The 13462-nt window shown below is 44.8% G+C and overlaps 1 protein-coding gene across 2 annotated transcripts in view; it reads left to right on the top strand.

Annotated features, from left to right (window-relative positions):
• The first annotated feature begins 394 nt into the window (after nt 1-394).
• mrvi1 (murine retrovirus integration site 1 homolog) overlaps nt 395-13462 on the top strand; it is a 50644-nt gene continuing 37576 nt past the window's right edge. The window contains exon 1 of one of the 2 annotated variants that reach the window (XM_031900396.1): nt 395-778. The gene's annotated coding sequence lies outside the window, so the exon portion shown is untranslated. The remainder of the gene's footprint in view (nt 779-13462) is intronic. The other variant, XM_018089935.2, reaches the window with a different exon arrangement.

Raw genomic sequence — 13462 nt, 5'->3', positions numbered from 1 at the left:
CAGTGAGCTTACAATCTAAGGCCCCTATCACATTCCCATCAGTCCCTGCCCCAGTGAGCTTACAATCTAAGGTCCCTATCACATTCCCATCAGTCCCTGCCCCAGTGAGCTTACAATCTAAGGTCCCTATCCCATTCCCATCAGCCCCTGCCCCAGTGAGCTTACAATCTAAGGTCCCTATCACATTCCCATTAGTCCCTGCCCCAGTGAGCTTACAATCTAAGGTCCCTATCCCATTCCCATCAGTCTCTGCCCCAGTGAGCTTACAATGTAAGGTCCCTATCCCTATCAGACTTTTTCAGCCTGAGCTGCTATGTAATTACTGTGATGCAATGGGGCTCAGCGCAGACGGATGCTGCCGTTATCATGCTGTAGGCCCGGCAGCCCCAGAGGCTGCTCCCTATAGAGAAGGGAATGAGGGGAAGTTTATATTGGATGGAGCAGAGCGTGAGATGGAGGGACGATGCTTGGGCTTTGGGAGCCAGATGTAACATTGCCCTTAAATGGTAAAAGCTCCCCGGAGTAAAAGGGAGGGAGGCCTCTTCGGGGGGGAAAGGACACTTTTAGCTTTTTGGTTGGGAATTTGCATAACTAAGAATAAACTGAATTTCCAGGCACGGACGTTACTTCTAATCTGGGCTTTATGATGGAGAGATCCCCCCGGCTGCACCGGCTCATTGGGTAGAAATCAATGCACAGAGCGGCGGGACCCCTGGAATCGGCTGCGGCACTTGGGGGGGAGGGGGGGTCGCTGGCTGCGTTCAATGATGCCATACAGGTAAGTGACAGATATATCATACATGGTGCTTTATGATTGGCTGGTCAGCAAGTGTCCCAAAGAGCTTACACTCTAATAAGTACCGTCTATTTGTGCAATAAGATATATCAGTACATACAGTATTTGGGCAAAGGTTGGCCATGATGGACAGGAGCCTTTTATCAACCTCAGCTACTAACTTTGTATCTTGCAGACTCCACAATTTACCCCAATAACAATCAACAGGGGTAAATCTGAGGGGCAAACTGATGGTGTAGATTAGTTATTATTAGTAGTTTTTTAGTTTTTTCACTTTTCCTTTGGAGTTTCAGCAGCTATTTGGTTGCTAGGGTCTAAATTAACTTAGAAACCAGGGTGTGGTTTGAATGAGAGGCTGGTATATGAATAGGAGAGGGGCTGAATAGAAAAACAAGTTGTAAAAAAGTAACAATAACAATAAAACTGGAGCAATAGGTTTCGGCTGCCGGGGTCAGTGACCCCCATTGGAGGAAGGCAAATAATTCAAAAACGATAAAAAAAAAACAATAAAGACCAATTGAAAAGTTGCTTAGAATAGGCCACTCCAACCCATTTAAGAGGTTCTGCAGCAGCTGTAGCCAAGGTGATGATCTGCCATTGGGGGGGGGGGTTATATTTTGGATTAGAGAAGCCATGCTAATTGCATTAGTAATTAATAACCAAAAACAAAAGGCGATGTCCCCAAATCGTTGTTTTATCCTAGCGGGGGGTCACAGGGCGCCCCCATTATTCATATCGGGGTTCCTATTTACCCTCCAGTGAGGCCATTGTTAATCTCTGTAGCTGTGGGGGGGCTTTATGTAAATAAATAGGGACAATGGGGATAATATTTGGGGTGACTTGTTGCCCCCCCCGAGGAACCTAAAATGGTGGGTGCCAAAGTAGTCAAAATCAGGTGCCATTGCTCTTATAGTGTAATCTACTGCCCAACTCCCTGCACCCCCGGGTGGGACCCGGACATCTCCCCTCTCATTTATCTGCAGTGTGAGTATAATTGCCCCCGGCCAGGAGACAGGAAGCAGGAAGCACCGGCTGTGTCTGTTCTTTGTCATCATTAGAGCAACCAAGTCCCTCTAACGAATCACATGTCTCCCCCCCCCCCCCGTCCCCAACCACAGTGGCCACTGCAAACCCTTATATCCGGCTCTCATATTTGTCTGGGGGGGTCACGTCCCCAAATTTCACCTTAAGTACTCTTCAGCCAAAGTGTGGGAACCTCAAAGTATATAGAACCTTCCTTATATGTATAAGCTGTACCCCCATCCTGTACTGTCTAACACTATGGCACCTCCTACCCATATGTATAAATACAAATATACAGAGAAGGAATGTTCTGGGCACACAATAAGCTGTACCCCCATACTGTACTGTCTAAGGGAATCACTATGGCACCCCCTACCCATATGTATAAATACAAATATACACAGAAGGAATGTTCTGGGCACACAATAAGCTGTACCCCCATACTGTACTGTCTAAGGGAAACACTATGGCACCCCCTACCCATATGTATAAATACAAATATACAGAGAAGGAATGTTCTGGGCACACAATAAGCTGTACCCCCATACTGTACTGTCTAAGGGAAACACTATGGCACCTCCTACCCATATGTATAAATACAAAAATACAGAGAGGGAATGTTCTGGGCACACAATAAGCTGTACCCCCATACTGTACTGTCTAAGGGAAACACTATGGCACCCCCTACCCATATGTATAAATACAAATATACAGAGAAGGAATGTTCTGGGCACACAATAAGCTGTACCCCCATACTGTACTGTCTAAGGGAAACACTATGGCACCCCCTACCCATATGTATAAATACAAATATACAGAGAAGGAATGTTCTGGGCACACAATAAGCTGTACCCCCATACTGTACTGTTTAAGGGAAACACTATGGCACCTCCTACCCATATGTATAAATACAAATATACAGAGAAGGAATGTTCTGGGCACACAATAAGCTGTACCCCCATACTGTACTGTTTAAGGGAAACACTATGGCACCTCCTACCCATATGTATAAATACAAATATACAGAGAAGGAATGTTTTGGGCACACAATAAGCTGTACCCCCATACTGTACTGTCTAAGGGAAACACTATGGCACCCCCTACCCATATGTATAAATACAAATATACAAAGAAGGAATGTTCTGGGCACACAATAAGCTGTACCCTCATACTGTACTGTCTAAGGGAAACACTATGGCACCCCCTACCCATATGTATAAATACAAATATACAGAGAAGGAATGTTCTGGGCACACAATAAGCTGTACCCCCATACTGTACTGTCTAAGGGAAACACTATGGCACCCCCTATCCATATGTATAAATACAAATATACAGAGAAGGAATGTTCTGGGCACACAATAAGCTGTACCCCCATACTGTACTGTCTAAGGGAAACACTATGGCACCCCCTACCCATATGTATAAATACAAATATACAGAGAAGGAATGTTCTGGGCACACAATAAGCTGTACCCCCATACTGTACTGTCTAAGGGAAACACTATGGCACCCCCTACCCATATGTATAAATACAAATATACAGAGAAGGAATGTTCTGGGCACACAATAAGCTGTACCCCATACTGTACTGTCTAAGGGAAACACTATGGCACCCCCTACCCATATGTATAAATACAAATATACAGAGAAGGAATGCTCTGGGCACACAATAAGCTGTACCCCCATATTGTACTGTCTAAGGGAAACACTATGGCACCCCCTACCCATATGTATAAATACAAATATACAGAGAAGGAATGTTCTGGGCACACAATAAGCTGTACCCCCATACTGTACTGTCTAAGGGAAACACTATGGCACCCCCTACCCATATGTATAAATACAAATATACAGAGAAGGAATGTTCTGGGCACACAATAAGCTGTACCCCCATACTGTACTGTCTAAGGGAAACACTATGGCACCCCCTACTCATATGTATAAATACAAATATACAGAGAAGGAATGTTCTGGGCACACAATAAGCTGTACCCCCATACTGTACTGTCTAAGGGAAACACTATGGCACCTCCTCCATTATTACAGCAAACGTTGGGGCCCTGCTGACTAAGCCAACTCAAGCCCCCAATATATTTGGTGCTGGCTACACTGTACTATTTCCTGGATATTATGGTATAAAAGTGAGTTAATGCTCAGCTGTTCACCAGAGGAATGAATGTGTGATAAGCAATGTACCATATTCTTGCACGTTTGATTGGAAACATTTGGTTAATTCATTAATAGCAAAACAGACTTGGGCAATAATGAGTTTTGCAAGGAGAGGGAATTATGAGCAATTAGTAGGGGTTTATTTGATTTAAATATGTAAAAATATATAACCTTATATTGATTATCTTAGTTATATGAACTCTTGGATAGATCAGTTTATTTGGGTATATCAACTCTTGAATACAGGTATGGGATCCCTTATCCGGAAACCTGTTATCCAGAAAGCTTTGAATTACGGAAAGCCCATCTCCCATAGACTCCACTTTAATCAAATAATTCAGATTTTTAAAACTGATTTCCTTTTTCTCTGTATTAATAAAACAGTACCTGTACTTGATCCCAACTAAGATATAATTACCCCTTATTGGGGCAGAACAGCCCTATTGGGTTTATTTCATGGTTAAATGATTCCCTTTTCTCTGTAATAATAAAACAGTACCTGTACTTGATCCCAACTAAGATATAATTACCCCTTATTGGGGCAGAACAGCCCTATTGGGTTTATTTAATGGTTAAATGATTCCCCTTTCTCTGTAATAATAAAACAGTACCTGTACTTGATCCCAACTAAGATATAATTACCCCTTATTGGGGCAGAACAGCCCTATTGGGTTTATTTAATGGTTAAATGATTCCCTTTTCTCTGTAATAATAAAACAGTACCTGTACTTGATCCCAACTAAGATATAATTAACCCTTATTGGGGGCAGAAGTTTTATTAATGTTTTTTAGTAGACTTAAGGTATGGAGATCCAAATTAAGGAAAGATCCTTTATCCGGAACACCCTTGGTCCCGATCATTCTGGATAACGGGTCCTATACCTGTATATGAATTCATTTGGCTATATGAACTCTTTTATACGAATATGATTATTTTCTATGTACATGAACTCTTTTGGCTATATGAACATTTTTGGTATATATGTAGTTGTTTGGATGTAGGAACCCTTTTCAGTATATAAACTCTTTTGTAAAAGTCCAGTTCAATAATGTCATACAAAAAATTTTAGGATCTTTAGGATACCATTTGGGACTGTTAGTGCTCCGTGCATAAACAATGCATCCGCCATTCTGTGCAGTAGAATCATTTCCCAATCACTGAATGCGACTTCAGCTCAAATGTGAGAGTCGCAGTCTGATCCGCGTTTCCCAAGATGTGACATTTCCTGTTCCGCGGCTGTTTAGTCGGTGTAATATCATCGTGTTCCCATGGTCTGTATATTGGGCTGTCGGATAATCATAACACCGGCGTGACTGATCCGAGGCCTGGGGAGACTTACACTGGGATATTTCTGTATTTCCCCCTTTGGATTCAATCCAAACATCGCATTTTGGGGAGATGTATTATTAATTAAATAGGTTTCTGCCCTTTCCTTCCCACAGGGGGGATCTGTATTCATTATATGGGGTGCCTGGTACCCCAATGTTTCTATATATCTTTAACCTTGTTATGGGCTAAGGGGGCCCAGCCTGAAGGCCAGTTAGGGGGGGATTTGGGGTGAGTGCTTATTTGTGCCCTGGGTACCCCTGGAACTATAGCGGGGTGACTGTTACCCCAATGTTTCTATATATCTGTAACCTTGTTATGGGCTAAGGGGGCCCAGCCTGAAGGCCAGTTAGGGGGGGATTTGGGGTGAGTGCTTATTTGTGCCCTGGGTACCCCTGGAACTATAGCGGGGTGACTGTTACCCCAATGTTTCTATATATCTGTAACCTTGTTATGGGCTAAGGGGGCCCAGCCTGAAGGCCAGTTAGGGGGGGATTTGGGGTGAGTGCTTATTTGTGCCCTGGGTACCCCTGGAACTATAGCGGGGTGACTGTTACCCCAATGTTTCTATATATCTGTAACCTTGTTATGGGCTAAGGGGGCCCAGCCTGAAGGCCAGTTAGGGGGGGATTTGGGGTGAGTGCTTATTTGTGCCCTGGGTACCCCTGGAACTATAGCGGGGTGACTGTTACCCCAATGTTTCTATATATCTGTAACCTTGTTATGGGCTAAGGGGGCCCAGCCTGAAGGCCAGTTAGGGGGGGATTTGGGGTGAGTGCTTATTTGTGCCCTGGGTACCCCTGGAACTATAGCAGGGTGACTGTTACCCCCAATGTTTCTATATATCTGTAACCTTGTTATGGGCTAAGGGGGCCCAGCCTGAAGGCCAGTTAGGGGGGGATTTGGGGTGAGTGCTTATTTGTGCCCTGGGTACCCCTGGAACTATAGCGGGGTGACTGTTACCCCAATGTTTTCTATATATCTGTAACCTTGTTATGGGCTAAGGGGGCCCAGCCTGAAGGCCAGTTAGGGGGGGATTTGGGGTGAGTGCTTATTTGTGCCCTGGGTACCCCTGGAACTATAGCAGGGTGACTGTTACCCCAATGTTTCTATATATCTGTAACCTTGTTATGGGCTAAGGGGGCCCAGCCTGAAGGCCAGTTAGGGGGGGATTTGGGGTGAGTGCTTATTTGTGCCCTGGGTACCCCTGGAACTATAGCGGGGTGACTGTTACTCCAATGTTTCTATATATCTGTAACTTTGTTATGGGCTAAGGGGGCCCAGCCTGAAGGCCAGTTAGGGGGGGATTTGGGGTGAGTGCTTATTTGTGCCCTGGGTACCCCTGGAACTATAGCGGGGTGACTGTTACCCCAATGTTTCTATATATCTGTAACCTTGTTATGGGCTAAGGGGGCCCAGCCTGAAGGCCAGTTAGGGGGGGATTTGGGGTGAGTGCTTATTTGTGCCCTGGGTACCCCTGGAACTATAGTGGGGTGACTGTTACCCCAATGTTTCTATATATCTGTAACCTTGTTATGGGCTAAGGGGGCCCAGCCTGAAGGCCAGTTAGGGGGGGATTTGGGGTGAGTGCTTATTTGTGCCCTGGGTACCCCTGGAACTATAGCGGGGTGACTGTTACCCCAATGTTTCTATATATCTGTAACCTTGTTATGGGCTAAGGGGGCCCAGCCTGAAGGCCAGTTAGGGGGGGATTTGGGGCGAGTGCTTATTTGTGCCCTGGGTACCCCTGGAACTATAGCAGGGTGACTGTTACCCCAATGTTTCTATATATCTGTAACCTTGTTATGGGCTAAGGGGGCCCAGCCTGAAGGCCAGTTAGGGGGGGATTTGGGTGAGTGCTTATTTGTGCCCTGGGTACCCCTGGAACTATAGTGGGGTGACTGTTACCCCAATGTTTCTATATATCTGTAACCTTGTTATGGGCTAAGGGGGCCCAGCCTGAAGGCCAGTTAGGGGGGGATTTGGGGTGAGTGCTTATTTGTGCCCTGGGTACCCCTGGAACTATAGCGGGGTGACTGTTACCCCAATGTTTCTACATATCTTTAACCTTGTTATGAGTCAGCTATAAAGAACCCATTTTTCCAATTCAGCTTTATATAAATATTAGTTAAAAAACCAGACCAAACACATACAAATATAGTTCAGAATGTGCTTTTCGGATGAATGACCAACTATTTTGTGCCGTTAGGTAATTCCTCCCTCAGTTACATAACTAACAGATTAAGGGCTCCCGCGTGAATGGCTGTTTGGGTCGGACCCCATAAAGTAGAAATGGCTTCTAATCTGCGCAGAAAACGATTACGTTGCTATAGTAACACAAACAAACATCACCGGAATTAGTGATCTGAAACCAAAAATAGGTTTTGGTTTTTTAAAAAATGGGCTTCCTAAATTTGTAGATATATTCAGCCAAGTCCAACACACACAGAGAGAAGCGGGGGGCTGTACTGTACCCCCTATGCTCGTACATGGCGGTGGCGGCCGTGGGGGGGCATAATGCGATTTCTATTTAAAGTCGTGTTCCATTTATATATTCAGCCTCCAGGTTCCACCCAGATTTCCTCAACAGATACTAATAAATGAAATATCGCTCCCGGCAGAGAGTTCAGAAGTTAATGGGGGCGATTAGGGCAACGGCTCATTTAGGCAGGGTCTTTCCTGAGCCAGGAAGCTGCCGGGGGGAGTCAGATTTGTATCTGGTGGGAGAGATGGATGTTATACGCATTAATAATGCTCTCTACTGATAGGCCCACCCACTTACTTCTCAATTAAATAGCATTATAATTGTATAAATTGCCCTTTACTGGTCCTTGCTTCATTCCTATGCACCAGAATTGCACTGTCCCAGGGGCAATATACGCCTGTCTTCTAAATTATCCTATTGGACATGTATTTTGTCTATTTTTAATCTACAGGTATCGGACCCCTTATCCGGAAACCCATTATCCAGAAAGTTCCGAATTACGGAAAGGCAAATGATTCCCTTTTCTCTGTAATAATAAAACAGTACCTGTACTTGATCCCAACTAAGATATAATTACCCCTTATTGGGGCAGAACAGCCCTATTGGGTTTATTTAATGGTTAAATGATTCCCTTTTCTCTGTAATAATAAAACAGTACCTGTACTTGATCCCAACTAAGATATAATTACCCCTTATTGGGGGCAGAACAGCCCTATTGGGTTTATTTCATGGTTAAATGATTCCCTTTTCTCTGTAATAATAAACAGTACCTGTACTTGATCCCAACTAAGATATAATTACCTCTTATTGGGGCAGAACAGCCCTATTGGGTTTATTTCATGGTTAAATGATTCCCTTTTCTCTGTAATAATAAAACAGTACCTGTACTTGATCCCAACTAAGATATAATTACCCCTTATTGGGGGCAGAACAGCCCTATTGGGTTTATTTCAGGGTTAAATGATTCCCTTTTCTCTGTAATAATAAAACAGTACCTGTACTTGATCCCAACTAAGATATAATTACCCCTTATTGGGGGCAGAACAGCCCTATTGGGTTTATTTCAGGGTTAAATGATTCCCTTTTCTCTGTAATAATAAAACAGTACCTGTACTTGATCCCAACTAAGATATAATTACCCCTTATTGGGGCAGAACAGCCCTATTGGGTTTATACATACATAAGGTGTGTTACAGGGGGAGGAGCCTAGAGATAGTGGGTGGGACTATAATATTCTACTAAATGTTTACAGGGGTTGGGGCAAGTAGCCAGTAACTCAAACAGTGGTTGGGGGTAGAATGGTAGAATGCTCTGATGGAAGCTTGAAGGGGATGAAGAAAGGAGTATAGAGTTCAATCAATGGATCAGTCTATAGAAGTCTGAAAGCCGCCATAGCCATGTCGTGTCCATGGGCCGCTGGCCAATCAGCATTGCTGAGCCGGAGTGCATTTAGGGTTGGGGAAGACCAAGTCACAGTTACGGTGCCTGTTGGGCTCAGGCATGGAGAAGAGAGTAATGCACAGGAGATTAAATATTATTATGTAAAGTTTATATTATGTGGCACTTACTATAACACACGGGATTAAACTGGCCCATATATCTCCATTAGCTGCTCCCTACAGCCCCCCAGAGACTCCGCAGTCTGGAGCCGTAATGAGAAATTGCCTGCCGGGAGGCTGAAATATTGTGCAGCAGATATTCCCAACTTCTACAGGGTGGCATAGGCCCAAAACTGCCTAAATTGGGGCACAGCCAGCCCCCCAGCTAATGAGACAATACAGAAAATGGATTGAGCAGCTGAACTATAGACTGTTGACCCAGCAGTGCAGCTACAGAGACAGCAGTTTAACCACAGAGACTGCCAAAGCAGTGGCATAAATGTAGATACATTTGACCCCCTATGTGGGAAAGGGTGTTAGTTTAATTTTAGGGTAATTTCTAGCTGTGTCCACAAGGTGGAGCTAGTGGGTGATGTAAAAAGGTTGTACAATATAGGGGCCTCTAGAGGGAGCTAGAGGGAGTTAGTGAGTGTTGGGAAAGTCCCAGAGGGAGGAGTTGAAGGAGGGGAGTGGCAGAGCAAGAGGTGGATGCCTCATGGGAAACAGGCAAACACAGGAAGTCATCTGACCAGCAGAAGGCACTGAAACAGGAAGAGGTAGGCAAACTAGCGAGTGAAGGCCTAGCTTGTATTATAGCACACTGTAATGATGTAAGAAAGCCCAGGTTAGTGAGAAGGGGCAGCTAAAAGCCCCAACAAGGAGTGAGTGGGAGTAGCTTCCCAGAAGGTACCAGTCAGGGTTGAAGTGGATAGTGAGGGGGTAGGAAGGCCTTCAGGGATTCGGCAAGGGGAGGAGTGTTGACTGGACTCCCAGGAAGGCACTGAAGGCTGATGTTGAGAGTGGGAGGGAACACTGTAGGGACCAGAAAGTGAACCTGCCTGTGGAAAATATTATTCAACCTGTGTAGGTGACGTGATTAAACAGTAATTACTGCCTATATATGTAACCACTGAGACAGCTGCCCGAACAGCATATCCACAGGGACAGCCAACCCAATGGCATAACCACTGATTCAGCTGACTCTTATGCAACTGTAGAGACATTAACAGGCACAGTGGTTTAACCAATGAGACAGCCAAGCCAGCAAGGTAACTACAGAGGCAACAGATACAGTGAGATGTATACAGAGACAACCTTCCCAGAGTTGTAACCATAGAGGCAGCTAGACCAACAGTGTAACCAGACAGACAAAGACACAGTGAGGTATTTACAGAGACAGCCATCCCAGAGGTGTAACCATAGAGACAGTAGGCACAGTGGTGTAACCACAGAGGCATCTAGACCAAGAGTGAAACCATAGAGACAGACACAGTGGTGTAACCATAGAGACAGTTATGCTAGCCAAATAACCATAGAGGCATCTAGACCAAGAGTGAAACCATAGTGACAGTAGGCACAGTGGTATAACCATAGAGGCATCTAGACCAAGAGTGAAACCATAGAGACAGTCACGGTGGTGTAACCATAGGGGCATCTAGACCAACAGTGTAACCATAGAGACAGTATACACAGTGGTGTAACCATAGAGGCATCTAGACCAAGAGTGAAACCATAGAGACAGTAGGCACAGTGGTGTAACCATAGAGGCATCTAGACCACAAGTGAAACCATAGAGACAGTAGACACAGTGGTGTAACCATAGAGACAGTTATGCTAGCCCAATAACCATAGAGGCATCTAGACCACGAGTGAAACCATAGAGATAGTAGACACAGTGGTGTAACCATAGAGGCATCTAGACCACAAGTGAAACCATAGAGACAGTAGACACAGTGGTGTAACCATAGAGACAGTTATGCTAGCCAAATAACCATAGAGGCATCTAGACCAAGAGTGAAACCATAGAGACAGACACAGTGGTGTAACCATAGAGACAGTTATGCTAGCCAAATAACCATAGAGGCATCTAGACCAAGAGTGAAACCATAGTGACAGTAGGCACAGTGTTATAACCATAGAGGCATCTAGACCAAGAGTGAAACCATAGAGACAGACACGGTGGTGTAACCATAGGGGCATCTAGACCAACAGTGTAACCATAGAGACAGTATACACAGTGGTGTAACCATAGAGGCATCTAGACCAAGAGTGAAACCATAGAGACAGTAGGCACAGTGGTGTAACCATAGAGGCATCTAGACCACAAGTGAAACCATAGAGACAGTAGACACAGTGGTGTAACCATAGAGACAGTTATGCTAGCCCAATAACCATAGAGGCATCTAGACCACGAGTGAAACCATAGAGATAGTAGACACAGTGGTGTAACCATAGAGGCATCTAGACCACAAGTGAAACCATAGAGACAGTAGACACAGTGGTGTAACCATAGAGACAGTTATGCTAGCCAAATAACCATAGAGGCATCTAGACCAAGAGTGAAACCATAGAGACAGTAGACACAGTGGTGTAACCATAGAGACAGTTATGCTAGCCAAATAACCATAGAGGCATCTAGACCACGAGTGAAACCATAGAGACAGTAGACACAGTAGTGTAACCATAGGGGCATCTAGACCAACAGTGTAACCATGGAGACAGTTATGCCAGCCAAATAACCATAGAGGCAGCAGTCGGCAGACCCCGTGGGAATGTCTCTCACATTATAAGTCAAACTCATGGCTCCGGAGCTGATAGAAAGTCAGGCAAGAGAGTAGGAAATAACAGTTATCTATCACTGGGAGCAGCCAGGCATTATAAACACTGCGCTCACTGAGAGACAAAGCTAAACAGACTCCAGTTACCAGCGCATCGGGTAAACTCACTGAGGGGCCCAACCCATAGATCCATCTGGGCCCCATTACAGGAACCCCATCTCCAGGAACCCTAAAACCAATGCTTTGTGCAGTATGGGTTATCTCTGCATTTTGCATTTGTAAAGTCAAGGTTCTGGGTGCCCCCCAATCCAATTTCTTTTCCCATGGCTGGTCTTTTGATCTTAGGTATTATGGGGGTCTCACTTGTTGGGGGGCTGTCTTGTTGCAGGACAGAGGCTGCTGTACACTCTGCTTCACAAAGGATCAAAGGGCGAGGAACACAGGCTGCCGTTCCTAGCGGATAATCAGAAAACAGAATATAAAGTCCTGGGGTTTCTGTGAAACATAAAACATCTTTGTGGCAGACAGAGCCGCATCTCGGAAATAGGAAACTTAATGCCCCCCCCACTCATTGAGGGAATGGTTTTGCCTCCTTTTACGGCTCGTCCACATAGCCATGAATAGGGGGGTTCCTTAGCACCCAACATTTCCATTTACAAAATGTTTATTTGGGCACAGCTGATATGAATGAGGATATGTAATCTGCTCCCTATATTGCGGAATATGTTGGTGCTTTATAAACAAATGTTAATAATAATAATAATAATATTATTTGAGGGGCCATGTAACTCCCAGTGACAGTACCAGCAATGCTAAATGGGCAAAATGGAACCATTTTGCCCATTTAGCATTGCTGGTACTGTCACTGGGAGTTACATGGCCCCTCAAAAAAAGAATAAGGCACCCCCAACCTGTTATTGGGGGGCACCATAGCCTGGAGCCCTGTGGCACGGGGGGACTCGAGATGGAAAAGTCATTTCTGGCCATGAGTGGGGAGGGGCTTGTAGGGAGCTGCCAGGGCTTGGGTGGGATGTGGGTGGAGTTTTGATTTTTTTCAGACTGGGGTGTTTGGGGGCCACCGGGTGCTGTCACCCAAGTACCTACCTCCCCAAGTGCAGTTGGTTCGGAAATTAAGTTCAATGATTCAAAGGGCTTTATCTGCCAACTTGGACTGGTGCGGCCAATTTTATTTATAAGGAGCTGAAGGAACAAAGATACTAATCTGTCCCGTTTTGGACAATAAGTCCGATATTGTTGGATCGAAATTTGTGACACATCATTTTTTCAACCGCTTTGAGCAGATCTTTGGGTGAAATGCGGATGAGAATTTTCAAGTCATTTGTTCCCCTTTGCAGACTTGGCAGAACCCAGTATTTCCTATGGGAGGCCGAGGAATTTGTCTTTTGTATTTTTGGCAAGATTAGAAATAATCATCGAATATTTTCAATTCTGAATACAACAGGCTCTTGGTTGCGTGTGATTCTTACAGGGTTGCATTGTGGG

This window comes from Xenopus tropicalis, chromosome 4 (assembly GCF_000004195.4).
Source record: "Xenopus tropicalis strain Nigerian chromosome 4, UCB_Xtro_10.0, whole genome shotgun sequence".
NCBI classification, from domain to species: domain Eukaryota; kingdom Metazoa; phylum Chordata; class Amphibia; order Anura; family Pipidae; genus Xenopus; species Xenopus tropicalis.
The sequence above is the reverse complement of the archived record's forward strand: the minus strand, read 5'-3'. Positions and strand labels throughout refer to the sequence as shown.